A 15,205-nucleotide genomic window follows, 5' to 3' on the forward strand; every position below is an offset into this window, starting at 1 on the left:
TCTTCGATGTCCTGCTTAAGCTTTCCCCATTGAGCATCAGCATAGCTTGCCAACAATGTATTATTATTGGCAATCCTAATTGAAAACGCTGCCGAGGTGGAAATTCATTTGCGCAAGGCATAAAGCTTTTTCCCTTCTTTATCTGGGGGTGCCTCGCTAGTTGACAGTGGAACCCCAGCCCTCTTCCTTGTGTTAGTCACCACTAAGAGTCCGGGACCGATATATAATGGGTCTGACTGAGAGGGTGAGAACAATTTCTCGATTCTTGGATTGACCACTCTTACCAGCGCGGGGTGGACAGCGATGGGGTGAGTCGTCTCTTAACCGAGGCGAGGATAGGAATAGTTTGACTAGTGGGAGGTTTTTCTTTAATAATCCTTTCGACGAAATCAGTATCTGGGGTGACCTCCCCAGTTTCAACTTCAAAGTGCGCTGCTGCCTTCCTCAGTAGCGCATTGAAGGTGGGCTGATCGTCTACTGGAGATGGGTTCCTGACCGGTGTGGTCTGAGGAGAAGAAATGACTAGAATGTCAGGGTCCGTAGACCCTGATGGCGACTGCCAGGGCTGTGAGCCACCTTCACCTGGGTCGTCCTCGTAGCCCTCCTCACCTATGTTAGTGTCATCATGAAAACCCTCTTCCTCTTGTTGGTCTTCATTATTCCTGGAAGCGAGAGTCCTCTTCAGTGAGGTCGTAAGAGTTCATGTCTTCCTGTAGGGGCTTAAAGAGCTTTGGGTATTTAGCCCTTGGCCCCTCCTGGAGACCCTCCCCCTTGGCCTCTTGGGTGTCCTATTTTCTGGGATGGCCATGAACCTGTCTGGCTTGTCCATACATGACTGGAACCTCTCTACAGTCCAGTAAGGTAGGCCAGAGCGGTCTGGGAGTGAAAAGGGAGTTTCCACTCCCTGTAGTTGCTTAGTTCTGTCCCATAGCGTCGAAGATCCCTTTGCCTTCTGAGAAACCTTCTCGCTGGCTAGGGTATTCGGTCGACGGTGGGAGCTGTCCCAGCCTACCCTCCGGCGTCCTCGGCGTTTCTTTGGCCTTGTGAGCGGTTTTCGACGTGTCACCCGCCGTCCGTCTCTGGCCGTCTTTAGAGGCTATACGGGCAAGGCTTTCGGCGATCAGCTTCTCTGTCGAGGGCTCGCTCGCCGTCGCGCTAGGCAGGGCCGAGTCTTTACTGGCAACGTACGTATTCTTGCGAGGCGAGTCGCCTGAGGATTTGGGGTTAGCGCCCTTATTTACAGAAAGCCCAGTCGCCGGTCGCGGAAGCGGGGAGGGCTTGCGACCCTTTCGGTCGGCGGAAGACGCCGGTGGACCCGACGCCTCCGTTGACGCTATGGCTGCCTTCGTCTTCGACGAATGCGTGCCGTGGGGAATGTGCTTATGTGTTTTGCTGTGTTCGTCCTTGTCGCCGGGGTGTTCATCCCCATAAGCGGGGCGTGAGCCAGGCTTGTCGGGGCCGGACTACGAGGAGCAGGAACGCTCCTTCGAGAGGTCTACAACCTCCGTTTCGGAGGCCGTGTAATCACTGTCCTCATCACATTCGGCGGCGGCGGCAGCTGGCGAGGAGTCAGACCTAGACATCGCATAGGCTGCCCACCTTTTGACCCTGCGGTCCTTTAAAGTTTTGGGTTTAAGTAACTTACAGGCCGCACAGCCGTCCTCTTTGTGATTGAGGGGCAAGCAACAGTTACACTGTTTATGCTTGTCCTTCCAGGTAAACTTGCCCTTGCAACGCGGGCAAAACCCAAAGGACGTCCTCTCCATAGCTGAGGGCATGAAATGTGAATACGACCTCGAAAGAGAGGGAGGGGAAAGAGAAAGGCATTCTCAGAGTGAAACAAAGAAATTACCAACAACCCCACTCTCCCTACTGTGTTAGGACGGCGAGGCCAGGCCACGTGTTCGGCAGCGCCGAAGGATCTCCTCCGCTCGTCCCTCCGTCGAAGATCTTGCTCGGTGGAGAACAGCTTGGCAGCTACGTCGAGGGAGGGATCTATGTGATAGTTAATAATAATAAACGACCAAGGGTCAAGGAAATGATTTCGCAATGTCTCTCGAGGAGCTCCGCATAAAGGCGACCAATAACTGGGCGGAAAAAAACAATCTGAGGGACCTCGACGCGTGAGGGGTTGTGGGTACACTGCACGTCACTATAGGGATAGTGTTACAGACTGTCAGGTTTTCACATTCTGTACCTCACATAAGCAAGGTTCCTAGGAGAATAGGATATTGCAAACACTATTTCAGGTGGCTAAAATATTAAATACATTCTGTTTTGAAACTAGAACATTTTCTGTTTTAGTTCATTTTTTTTTCTTGTTCCTTAACTATCTTTCATTAGAAAGAAGACATGTCCCCAAGCCAAGACGGAGGAACATTATCCCAATAGTGATTGGTTTAGTTTGCAGCAGGCAGTATTGTGATGTCACTTAGAATGTTCCTTACAAATCTAAACTGCCTTTCATTAAAGTATTCATTAGAGTAGGTCGTACATTTTTTTAGCTCCAGCTAAAATAAAACTATAGTGTACTTTCACTAGGTGGAGAATTTTTGTTTTAGTTCAATTTCTACCTTAGTAATCTCAGTCAAGAAAGAAGTTGCTGAAATCAACCATCAGAGTCTTCCAGTTGAACCAGTTTGTTGAACAGAGGAACCAATTGAAGAACAAGAACTAAGTGTAAAGACTGGTAGGGGGTGTCTGTACTTCTGCTCTCTATATGGTAGAAGAGAGGCACAGAAGACCCCAGCCAAGATTCTCTATTACGGTAGCAATGGACGAGCAATCAAGGCCTAGCTTCTCAGGAGGTGATGCAGGCTGGTTCTTAAGTACAGTGTAGTCCCCAAGCCCCCACAAAGGAATGTCCACACACTGTATTGGTTAGAACACAGTCTTTATATAATCAATATTCAAGGTTATGTACACTTATCATAATAACTCACTTTGTACTTAGGAAAATCAACAATGGCAAATATATACAATTCTAAAGTGGTACCACCCTTTGTATTAGATCTCATTAAAGTGCATCAACAATACTGTAACAATGTCACACAGATCAATAGAGTGAAACCAGCAATAGAGAGAGGAGAGAAAATAAGATGGTTGAGCAATAGGCAGAATACTGGCCCCTATCACTAGACACAGTTCTGTGTGGGGATCCCCCCAACCTGGGCAACCTGTAAAATAAAGATATAGCACAAGCCCAGTCCATATATTGTTCTGCAAGTCTTATTCCCTCCTATAATGTTTTTACCCCCCCAATGTACCTGGTGGAGTCGAGTTCTTCGAAGAGGCGTCGACAGATCCTTCTTGAGCGACCCCCTTTCAAGCGGGAGTCACGGATCGTCGAGAGGCGTCGAGAAGCGTCGAGGAACTCGGCGTTCGGCGGCGGGGAATCGACGGCCCTTCTTGAATGCCTTCCCTTTCAAGCGGGAGACACGGGGCGTCGAACGTCTGTCGACAAACAGGGTAGAACGGCGTCGATGAGGCGGCAGCTTCGTCCGAGCGGTGCTCGTCGGCGTCGGAGCGCCGGCGTCCTGCAAGGCAGAGGCGTGCGGGGCACCTCGGTGACAATAGTTCTGGACCGCAAAGATTGTGGAGACGGAGGCCCAGCAAGGGCGTCGAGTCGTTCGAGTCTTTGTGGTCTTCGGGTGGCGGGAAACCCACCGGCAGGTTTCTCCTCGGCGCGTTGGTCGTCCTCGACTTTCCCCAGCAGGATAAAGCAGTCGATGGTGTGGACGAGGGAGTCCTTCGATTCGAATGTTCTTAGGCAAGGAGCGGACGGCTCCGGTCGTCGGCGGCACGGCGTCGAGTGGTTCCCACGGCTGGGCAACACAACTTCGACGGGCCTCCAGCGGTTACACAAACCTGCAAATCCTGGTCAACGGCAATGGACTTCGACGGCGGCGATGTCCGGGTGCTTCACTTCGATCTCCTCGGCGGTCCCGTCTCGGGTCGGCAGCCTTTCGAGGGTCTGTCTTCCAGGGCGCTTCGGCGAAGATGGAGCGGTGCTCGATGTTCCCTCGGAGCACCGGAAGAGGGCGCCTTACCAGGTCCTCTCTCGGGTCAGTCTTCGACGATTTCAGCAGCCTTCGAATCGGTCGAAGCAAATGCAACAGCAAGTCTTCTTCTTCCAGCTGGACGTCGAGGATCAGCAGTTCCAGTTACTCTTAGAGCGGAGACTCAGCTCCAGGATGCTTCTGAACGCTTCTGAACAATTACCAGTGGTGAGAGGTCCCCAGATATACTATTCTGTCTCTCATCCTCACTGCTGGCACACACTCAGCAGCCAATCAAACAGAAGGGCATTCATGCAGTCAGTCAGCCAATCAGGCACACAGTGCATTCAGGCCACACTCCTCCCTTTCAGACACTCACAACAAGGAATGTGGATTGGGACAAGTACCCAGCCATTCAACACTACACACTGCATTCAGGCCAGTTTCGGGCAGGGCTGTCTCAGTCTTTGTCTCTCATGCCAGAAACCAGACAACCACAACAAGGAGTGTATATTGGTCACACACTCCATTCACCCAGGTCCCACCCACCGGAGGTACCCACAACATAGTCACTGGGAAGGCTCCAGTCAGTCTAGCTGGGCCTTCACAACAACACCATATATGGAACTTCCACCCAACAGCCAGTCAAGGGGAAGGGACAGAGTCAGGGCTTCCCAGGACTTTGGGAAAACAAGGTAACAGGCAATAGAAAGCAAGAGGCCACAGGGGCCATCTTGTTTCCTATCAGGAATCAACTGATCCCAATGGCAGGGCCTGGGTATCCCAAAATGGAGGACACCCAGAGCACCTGTCAAATTCAGCATGGAGCTGCCACCAGCCCATACCCTGCTCTGTGGGCCACCCACAGGTGCCCAAAAACATACACTAGGGGCACAGGGCTGTAACCCTACCCATGGGTGCCATAAGGGTATCCCATGGGTCTGTTCACCAAACCAAAAGAGAGCTGCACTGCCAGGAGTCCCACATGGACTCCTGGGCAGAAAACACGACACAACACACGATAAAAAGCAGTAAAGGACAAGGATTCAGAGGCCCTGTCCCTCTGATGCATTTCCAGCATCACACTAAGCTAAGTGCAATTCCGTTGTTAAATGTAGAAAGTTATTAGATGTTGCTCAAAAGACATTTAAACTTAAGACTTTACAAGTTCATTCATGGTATTTTTTAAGTCAAGTAATTTTATTAAATTTGGTCAAATCAGAGTAGTTGAAGATTCAAGACAAAGTATTACATTTTATTTTTAATTAGATTTTTAAAGACCAACTAATACTAACGAGGCGTGCGGATCGTTTTTCGCTGCGTCTAATCTTTATTAACCTTATTTAACCTTTCTAACGTTTTGTAACTTTGTTTCGAGCTTTCGTTCAGAGCCGGAGCGTATAATTTAATTCTATGCGCGCGGTTAGAGAAAAGGACCCTACGACGTCGCGCGTACGTCGCGGCCATTTTGAGATGAATCATTCTCTTTTCCTCTGTGTCGCACTTCGTAACGGACTCTAAGAAAAGAAAAGACTTTCGTTTGGACAAATTGCTTTTGGATTCAAGGCTAGTCAGTAATGTTATGAACAAGAGTTTTTGTACTAAAGCTTTTTGTTGAAGGAGAATTTTTAAGAGAATACATTTTCGAAAATCCAGTACTGGCAGCGGAATATTAGAATTGCTTCAGGAAGTTATCCAAGGTATTTACATTTAATAAATATATTATTTAGAAAAATACACTTAAGGAAATATTAAAAGGCTTAGTAACTACATTAAAGGGTATCACTATTATTTGTTTTAGAGAGTGATAAGCTGTATGTAGAGAGAAAAGAAAGAGAAACTTCATACACCGCATCAAAAGCAGCAACATTTCTTACTGAAGCAGCCTAAGGGCAGTGCAAGCTTAGGCAACAGGTAACTAGAGGCATATTATAGTAATATAGAATAGTCAAAACATAATTTTACAAATATTTTACTTAAGGCTGTGTTTTCTTTTAGGAACACCACTGATCCAAAAAACCCTTCCAGTGAAGACAGTCTGAAGTACCTGCATTGGGAGTTCTTGTCTTTGTTTTGTTATCCATTCCCATTTCCCCTTGGGTTTGCCTGGCCAATAGTTTTATTATATCAGGATTGTTGAGCAGGCAGGCTTTGGGGGCTAGGTGGGCCAGCTTCACTCCTGCAGGATCCAATTACTTCAGCATCTCTGACACAGACACGCCTTGTCGACGTCCCCTTTTCGACTATGAAAACCAAAATGCAATACTCTGCAGTGACCACTGGATGTCGGACTATGCACAGCATGTATTTCTAAGCAGATTAACAAACATCAGAAATTTACTTTACTCCAGTAGGTTTTTATAGCCAGAACTTTTATAATATTTCTTTCTCGTGTCTTCCTCTGGAATTCTTACCCAGGCCGGGGATCCTTTGTTCGTCCTTTTGGCAGGCTTCTGCACAGAAGCCCTCCTTTCGACGCCACTGAGTCTGGGGTAGACAGGATGTGTGGGAGGGGGAATAGGCACCCTGGACAGGGTTACCTAGGCAACCCAAGTTGTACTGGAGGGTCAGGATAGCCACCCCACTGTGTGAGTGACAGCTAGGCTGTATGAATGGGGGACTTTCTGCATAAAAGCAGGGTCCTGAGGACTGGAGGACAAGACGTCGCCACTGGAACTAAGAAGCCGAAGAGGAGAGAAGCCAAAGACATCTGCAACGACTGAACCACTGGTGAAGCCTTGCTGGAGATCCTCACCACTTTTCTCCAACGACTCAAGAAGATATTCACCTGCAACAGTTTTCTTCCCTTGAGCTGGTGGGGTCAACCAGTTCGCCAATCGCCTTCCAGGACCTGCCTTGGTCGAATCGCCAGTGCCAAGCACTAGGAGACCGGATAGCCAGGCACCCGTCCACCACGACCGTGATTTAAAGGAGCGTACCTTTTATTCCATTTTGGCAGCACCGCGGCTGGTTTCATCCCTGGGCAGTGCAGTAACCCGAACCTTCCTCCACGACGAGAGCCTCTCTTCCTCTGCTGGATCTCCCGAACGGCAGGAACTGCCAGGAACTACCGCCACCGCAGGAGCCTCTTCCACTTTCAAGGTACATTGTTGCGCCAGGCTTCCCGTTTCGTTGGGTATTGCTAAAGGTGTTTTAAATCCTTTACTTACCTTCTGGGCTGGCCGCCTTTTCGTCTAACATTATCTTTCTACACCCTGCAACCGCCTTTTCAATCGTTTAAAAAAGACTTGACTGCAGCTACTAGAACATTTCAAACCTAGGCACTTTGCATTGTACCACTGACTCTGGCTAAATCTATCACAACTGCCTTCTCTAGATTGTTTCTCATCAAGAAATGTGTTGGTGCACCTAAAACTCTTACAACCACCTTTCCTTCCCCTTTATATATTGCTGAAGTGCCATTCTGCTTGGTTTTCACCAAAGTACTGTTGATGCTAAAGTGCTGCCTTGCTTAACCTGTTCACAATCCAATTGGGAAGTGTTGCTGGTGTGTTTAAGAGGCTAAAACTGTATAACTTGTTCTTTCCCTCCCTCTGAAGAAATTGTTAAGAGTGCCATTTCTGCTTAGTTTACCCTGTGCCGTTTTGCTCAGTTTTCACTCTTGCTCAAACTTGTCTCCAATTTAAATAGGGAGCGGTGTATACTTTTCCTGACTGTTTTAACTTACTTTAGTAATAGTGATTTGTGTATGAACATCAGAGTGTGTAAAATAGATATTCTTTTTGATACAAAGCTTTGGTCAGTGTTTCCTTGTTCCATAGTATTGTAGTCCTTTTCTGTAAACCCTGAATACTGCTCATCTCCCTCTTGAGGGAAGTCCGACTGCTTAGCCACAGCTACCAACTAAATCTTTGTGGTACGGACTGATACCAAAGGGGATTTATTGCATATACCTGTAGTCTTAATCTTCTATAGTGCTCCCTAAGGGAACTGCATAGGAGTCTGCCTAACAGTGCTTGGCCTACCGATGGAGCGTCCTCAAAAGGAATTGAAGCACGCTCCTCGGATTGGTCAGTCCTGGGTGAGGCATGCCCCTACTTGCCGCATGGGGTAGAGGCCTTGGCGTTGAGCCACGCTGCCAATCACTATCAAGAATGATTAGCTCTCCTCCAACTTGCATGAGAAACAGCAGGGATAGAACTAGGGAGAAACTGCTTCCACTTACACTACCTATCCTAAACAGCTATCAAATCACACACAAACCCCACTGCATTAGTCAACATCTACAATGAATCCCTCCTCAAGGCGATCAACACCATTGCACCACTTAAACTACGAAAACCGAAACCACGCGCACACCTTAACTCGTGGTTTATGCCACACCTCTGAGCTCTACGCAATCAAAAAAGAAGTGCAGAGGCCCTCTGGAAGAGCCACCCCCACAGCAACTTAAAAGGACAACCTTCTGATAGCATCCCTCAACTACCAAGAGGCGATCTTTCAAGCCAAAAAGACCCGTATAAGAACTGTTCTCCAGCACGGGTCTGGCATGGATTCACATGCTCATAAATATTCCCGGTCGTCAGGCTGGGAATCCTCGGTAACAGAAAGAAATCAGTTTTGTTTCTGAACTGTATGAGGTCTGGATAGTAAGACGTCTATGTTCCTTCCATCCGAGCGGGAGGAAGGGTGGGCGCATGTGAATCTAAGCAGATACAAACATCAGAAATGCTATTACGGTAAGTAATTCATGTCTTCTGATGCTTGTTAATCTTCTTAGAATCACATGCTGTGCATAGACTAGCGAGCAGTACCCGGAGCTGGAGGTGGCTTGTGAGAAGGAACAGTAGTGAAAAGATGTCTTAGTACTGCTTGCCCCACCTGAGAATCAGACCTAAAATGAGTGTCTAGACAGTAGTGTTTTGTAAAGGTGTGAACAGAACTTCACGTTGCCGCTTTGCAAATTGACTCAAGGGGAACATTTGCAATGAATGCTATGGAAGCCCCAGTGCCTCGAGTAAAATGCGCTCTAGGCTTGAAGGGCAGTTCTCTCTTAGCAAGAGTGTGATGCATTTGACAATCCACCTAGAGATAGTGGATTTGGAGACCGCATCTCCTCCTCTTCCTGCTGCCACCAAAACGAAAAACTGATTAGTCTTTCTCAGTGGTCGAGTTCTTTCCATGTAGAACATGCCTGCTCTGCGCACATCAAGTGTGTGCAGGCTTCTTTCTCCCATGCTTGAAGGGTTTTGAAAGAATGTTGGTAGCTCTATAGATTGGTTCCCATGGAACTTAGAAATGAATTTAGGCGCAAACCTAGGGTGAGCGCGTAGAACCACCTTATCCTTATGAACAGTTACAAAGGGATCTAGGACTGAGAGCGCATGTAGTTCACTTACTCTCCTAATGGAGGTAATAATTATTAAAAAAGCAGTCTTATAGGTGAGGTCTTTAAGACTCGCTCTGTGCATGGGATCGAAGGGAGGCCCCATAAATCTAGTGAACACCACGTTTAGGTCCCATCCGGGAGCCAGGTTAGAAACGGAAGGGTGAATTCTTTTCACTCCTTCCATGAAAGCCTTAATAACTGGTATCTTCCACCACAACACTTTCTGTAGGCGGAAAGCGCAGCTAAGTGAACATTTAGAGAGTTAAAGACCAGGCCTGAGTCAAGTAAATGAGTTAGGTACAAAACAATGTGCGGGAGAGCAGTTAATTGGGTTAATGCTCTTTGAGTTGCACCAGATGACAAACTGCTTCCACTTACTGGAATAGCAATATCGAGGGTTTGGTTTTCTTGCCTCTCTGAGAATTTCCATACATCTCAGAGGGAGCTGCAGGTGCCCAAACTCTGACCTCAGGAGCCAGGTCGCTAAGTTCAATGTCTGCGGGCATGGGTGAAACGTTTCTCCTTTGTCTTGCGACATGTTGTACGGGCAAGGCAGTTTGACTGGAGGAGATGGGGACATCTCCATCAGATGAGCGAACCAGGGTTGGCGGGACCACATGGGGGCCACCAGTTATCATCGTGACTGGTTCCTGGTGCATGTTGTGCACTATCTTGTTGAGAAGGGGAGTCGGGAGAAAAGCAGAAACAAACTTACCTGACCATGTTATCCAGAGTCTGTTCCCCTTGGAACGGTTCTGGGGGTACCTGGAGGCGTAATCTTATCATTGAGCGTTCTACAGAATTGCGAACAAATCGAGCTCTGGAAAGCCCCATTCTGCGAAAACGGAGACAATGTCTTCGTGTAATCGGCATTCGTACTCCATGGGCAATGGAAATCTCTGCCAAGTACGTCTGATAGAAGGAACAAGTTACTTACCTGTAACTGTTGTTCTCCAGCATGGGTCTGGCATGGATTCACATGCTCATGAATATTCCCCGTCGTCAGGCTGGGAATCCTCGGTAAAGAAAAAACCAGTATCAGTTTCGTTTCTGATCTGTCTTTCGTAGTAATAACCAATCACTGGTCTCTGCATCATACTGACCACAGCCAATGACTTCCCTCTACCTAAGCACCGCCTCTGGCAGCCATCTTCAGATTTGGAAGCACGTGAAGTGGCAGTATGACCAAGTGAAGAGCCGCAGAGGGGTAGGCGGGAGGGTTCGCATGTGAATCCATGCCAGACCCATGCTGGAGAACAACAGTTACAGGTAAGTAACTTGTTCCTTCTCCAGCATGGGGTCTGGCATGGATTCACATGCTCATGAATAAAGAATACATAGCAGTACACACATGCACAACCACGGGAGGTGGCAAAGGCTCAACATTAAGCATTACATCAAACTCAACATTAAGCATCTTACCTCCTCACGCGGGCTCACCTCAGGCGAACAGGTTGCGCAGCACTGCTTGGCCGACCCTGGACTCCTCCCTGGAATCCCGATCGACGCAGTAGAATTTCGTGAAGGTGTGCGTCGACCTCCACGTAGCAGCCCTGCATATGTCCAGCAGGGGCACACCAGACAGGAACGCCGTGGTAGCTGCGATCGCTCTGGTGGAATGGGCTCTCGGACGGCCAGGCAGCGGTCGGTTTGCCAACCGATGACAGTACATGATACAGCCGGAGAGCCATCTGGAAATGGAAGCCTTCGAGAGAGCCTTCCCCTGATTGACAGGTCCAAAGTTCACAAAGAGTTGTGACGTCTACCGAAAACACTTCGTGCGGTCCACGTAGAACTTCAGCGCTCTAGCCACATCCAGCGAGTGCAAAGTCCTCTCAGCCGGCGACGAAGGCGACGGGAAGAACACAGGCAACACCAAGGGTTCGTTGAGATGGAAGTCCGACGGTACCTTGGGCATGAAGGAGGGGTGCGTCCTGAGCACTACCCTCGTGTCGTGAAAAGTCAAGTACGGGGCCTTGCAGGAAAGGGCCTGGATCTCTCCCACCCGTCGTGCGGAGGTGATGGCCACAAGAAACGCTGTTTTCCACGACAGAAACTTCAACGGGGCCGAGTGCAGAGGCTCGAACGGAGGTCCCATGAGCTTGGTCAGCACCACGTTGAGCTCCCACGCCGGGGCCGGCGCCTTCACCGGCGGGAACGATCTGAACAGTCCCTTCATGAACTCTTTCACCAGACGATGAGACCACAGGGACGACCGGCCCGTGGTTCTGGTGTATCGGGAGATCGCAGCAAGATGAATCTTGATGGACGCATGTGCCAGTCCAGCTTTGGCCAGCGTCAGCAGGTACGGCAGTACTTGGGGAGCCGTAATCCGTAGAGGGTTAATCTTCTGTGCGTGGCACCAGACAAAAAACCTCTTCCATTTGTGTCCGTAGCATTTAAGAGTCGAGGACGCCCTGGCCTTTGCAAGAACCTCTCTGCAGTCGGCCGGTATGTCGTATCCTCCAAACTCTAGCGCTGCAGGAGCCAGGCCTGCAAGTTCAGCGATTTCGGGTCGTGGTGGAGGATGGCGCCTCCTTCCCTGGAGAGCAGATCCGCGTCCACCGGCAGCTTGATTGGCGGGGAGGCTGACAAGTCCAGAAGGTCCGGGAACCATATCTGCCTCGGCCACGCAGGTGCGATGAGGATCATCCTGCACCGTGACCTCTTGAGCTGGTTGAGGAGCCGGATTAGCAGTGGCAAAGGAGGGAACGCGTAGAGGAACAGGCCCTCCCAGGGGAACGAGAAAGCATCGCCCATGCTCCTCGCCTGGGGAAACCTGCTGGCGAACCTCAGGCACTTGGGAGTTCGTCGCCGTCGCGAACAGGTCGATCTGGGGTGTGCCCCACCGTCGGAAGAGGCGATCCACTAGATCCTGCCGTAGTTCCCACTCGTGGCACGAGCGCAGCTCCCTGCTGAGTGAGTCGGCGATGGTGTTTTTTATCCCTGCCAGATGAAACGGCACCAGAAACATCCCTTGGGCGACTGCCCAATGCCACAGGTCCTGCGCCTCCTTGGACAGTGCTGGGGACCTGGTTCCGCCCTGTTTCCTGATGTAAAACATGGTGGTGGTGTTGTCGGTGAAGATCCTCACCACCTTGCCCTTGAGGGACGGAAGGAAGGACCTGAGGGCCCAAAAGACTGCACGGAGCTCCAGGACGTTGATATGTAAGGATTTCTCCGTCGGGAGCCAAAGGCCTCTTGCGTGCAGATTTTCGGTGTGCGCTCCCCACCCTTCCAGGGAGGCATCCGTGGTCACTGTCTCCTGGTGGGCTGGGGTCTGGAAGTCCATGCCCGCCGTCAGATGCGCGCGGGTGCCCCACCACCGGATCGCTCGTCGGAAACTCTCGTCGAGTGTGATCCTTTCCTCGAAGCTGCCCGTCGTTTGGATCCAGCGCGCGTCCAGGAACTCCTGCAACGGGCGCATCCGGAGCCTGCACAGGCGGATGAGATAAATGCAAGAAGACATCATTCCGAGGAGGGACTTGATGGACCTCACCTTGGCCGCGTCGGCCACCAACATCCGCTGCACCTTGCCCAGGATGGTCCTGGTCCTCTCCTCCGACGGGGAGGCCAGAAGGGACACTGTGTTGAGCCTCGCTCCCAGAAATAGAGCGTCTTGCGCGGGTACCAGGTGGGATTTGGCGTAGTTCACGGAGAATCCGAGGTCCGTGAGAAGTTGGACGGTCCTTGCCGTGTGAACCACGGCGAGCTCCCTTGTCTTGGCTCGGATGAGCCAGTCGTCCAGGTAGGGGTAGACGTGTTAATGACGCCCTTGGACCACAAACCTGAGGAATTTTCGGTGCCCCTTCAGGATGGGAATATGGAAGTAGTCATCCTCGAAATCCAACGACGACAGGAAGTCTCCTTCCTCCAGCTGACCCAGGACGTGCTGGAGGGTGACCATCCGGAACTTTTGCGCATTGATGAACTTGTTCAGACGTCGCAGTTCCAGGATGGGGCGCCATCCCCCCGTCTTCTTCTTCACGAGGAAGTATCTCGAGTAATCTCCGGAGCCCCGAAGCCTCTTTGGGACGAGTTCGATGGCGCCCTTCCTGAGCATCGCCTTTACTTCCAGGAGAAGTTGAGGGACGTGAAGTTCTTTCCTGGCCACGGGGGGACGCGCGGACACTTTCTTTGAAACTCGAGCGCGTGGCCCCGGGCCAAGGCGTCCAGCACCCAACGGTCGGTGGAGATGGACTCCCACACGCTGACGAAGCTCGCCAGCCGGCCTCCCACCGGGGTGCTTCGGTGGGGGCCCGACCCCACGGCCGGTTCAATCCTGCTTCGACGAGGCTTTGCCGCCTTGTCCTTGGCGACGACGGCGGGGTCCGCCAGACTTGCCTCGTCCTCTGTAGGCCTCCTGAGACGACGAGCGGGCCGCTTGACGGTAGGAGGAGAAACCGCCGCCGGAACCTTTGGAGGCGCCCTTGCCTCCGCTGCTCCGAAAGGGCGTCCGTCGTTGTTGCAGAACTCCAAGGGCCCGGGCCGTCTCGGTGTCCGCTTTAATGGCCTGAAGGGAATCGTCCACTGTTTTCCCAAACAGGTTGTTCCCATCGAAGGGCATGTCCAGGACTCTGGTCTGAACGTCTTGACGGAAGTCCGTAGCCTTGAGCCATCCACGCCGCCTAAGGCAAACGCCGTTGCCCAACTGCGGAACCCAGTGTCGGCGATGTCCGTCGCCACGGTAATGGCGTGGTCCGAAGCCACCTCACCTTCCTGCAGGATCTCCAGGGCCTCTGCCCTCTTGTCGTCCGGCAAGAAGTCCAGCAGGGGAGCCAGTTTGTACCAGAGCTCCCTGTCGTATCGGGCCATGATAGCCAAGGCTTTGGCAGCTTTAATCGTCGTCGCTGCCGACGAGATGACTCTGCGTCCCACAGCGTCCAATTTCTTTCCCTCGCCGTCCGGTGGGGAAGTCGATGTGGAGGCCGCACCCCCCCTGCTTTTTTCCTGGCCGCCGCGGAGACGACGGAGTCCGGGGTAGGCTGCGCCCGGAGGCACAGGGGTGCCGTGTCCGGGACCCGGTACTTTTTCTCGTACCGGTCTCTTCTAGCTGGCGTCGTGGAAGGGTTCTTGAGGAGGGTGAGGCCCTCATCCCAAATGTCGTCCAATAGAGGCACTGCGAGGACCGTCTTCCTCTTGGCCTCGCGCCGCTGATAAAGGAAACCTTCCTTCTTCTCCTCAGGGCAGAGTCGGAAAAGCTCGGATGCCCTGGCGATCATGGAGTGGAACGATCCAATCTCGTCGGGCGGAGAAGCCCTGGTGGGAGGCGACGACGGTACATCCTCGTCGTATACCTCGTCGTCCGTACCCGTCGCTGCCGTGTCAGTCCCCGTATCATCCCCTCGGGTGGACGGGGAGGAGGGCTGGAAGGGGCGCGACGGCTGAAAAGGAGGAGGAGGGTGGATCCTTCTTTTCTTGGCAGGGGGAACCCCAGAAGGTCCCGGTTCCGGGTCTCCCGACGGGAGAGGTTCCGTCGGCAACGGTAGTCTCGTCCTTATCTCTGAGCATAAGGACTGTATAGCCAACAAAATGGCCGCCGAGCTGTCTCGCGGCGCTGGCAGAGGGGAATCCGACGGGCGATCAGGGGCCCCGTCGGTACCCTCGACGATGTCGTCGCCACCTGTGTCGGGATCCATCCCGACGGGCCGGTCTTCTTCCACGCCGAGGCCGTGGCTTAAGACTTCGACCAGCTCCTCCTCCGAGGTTGAGGCCGAATCTACGACGACGCCCTGCCCCCCCCTTTTTCTTCCCCACGGGCGATTTCACGGGGGTCCTATCGATGGGCACAAAAGAGGACTCCCTCCGAGGTGGCAGGGAGACTCTGAGCCCCGAGGTCGCCACCTCTGGCGTAGCC

This window comes from Ambystoma mexicanum, chromosome 13, assembly GCF_040938575.1.
Source record: "Ambystoma mexicanum isolate Mex_15411 chromosome 13, UKY_AmexF1_1, whole genome shotgun sequence".
NCBI lineage: Eukaryota > Metazoa > Chordata > Amphibia > Caudata > Ambystomatidae > Ambystoma > Ambystoma mexicanum.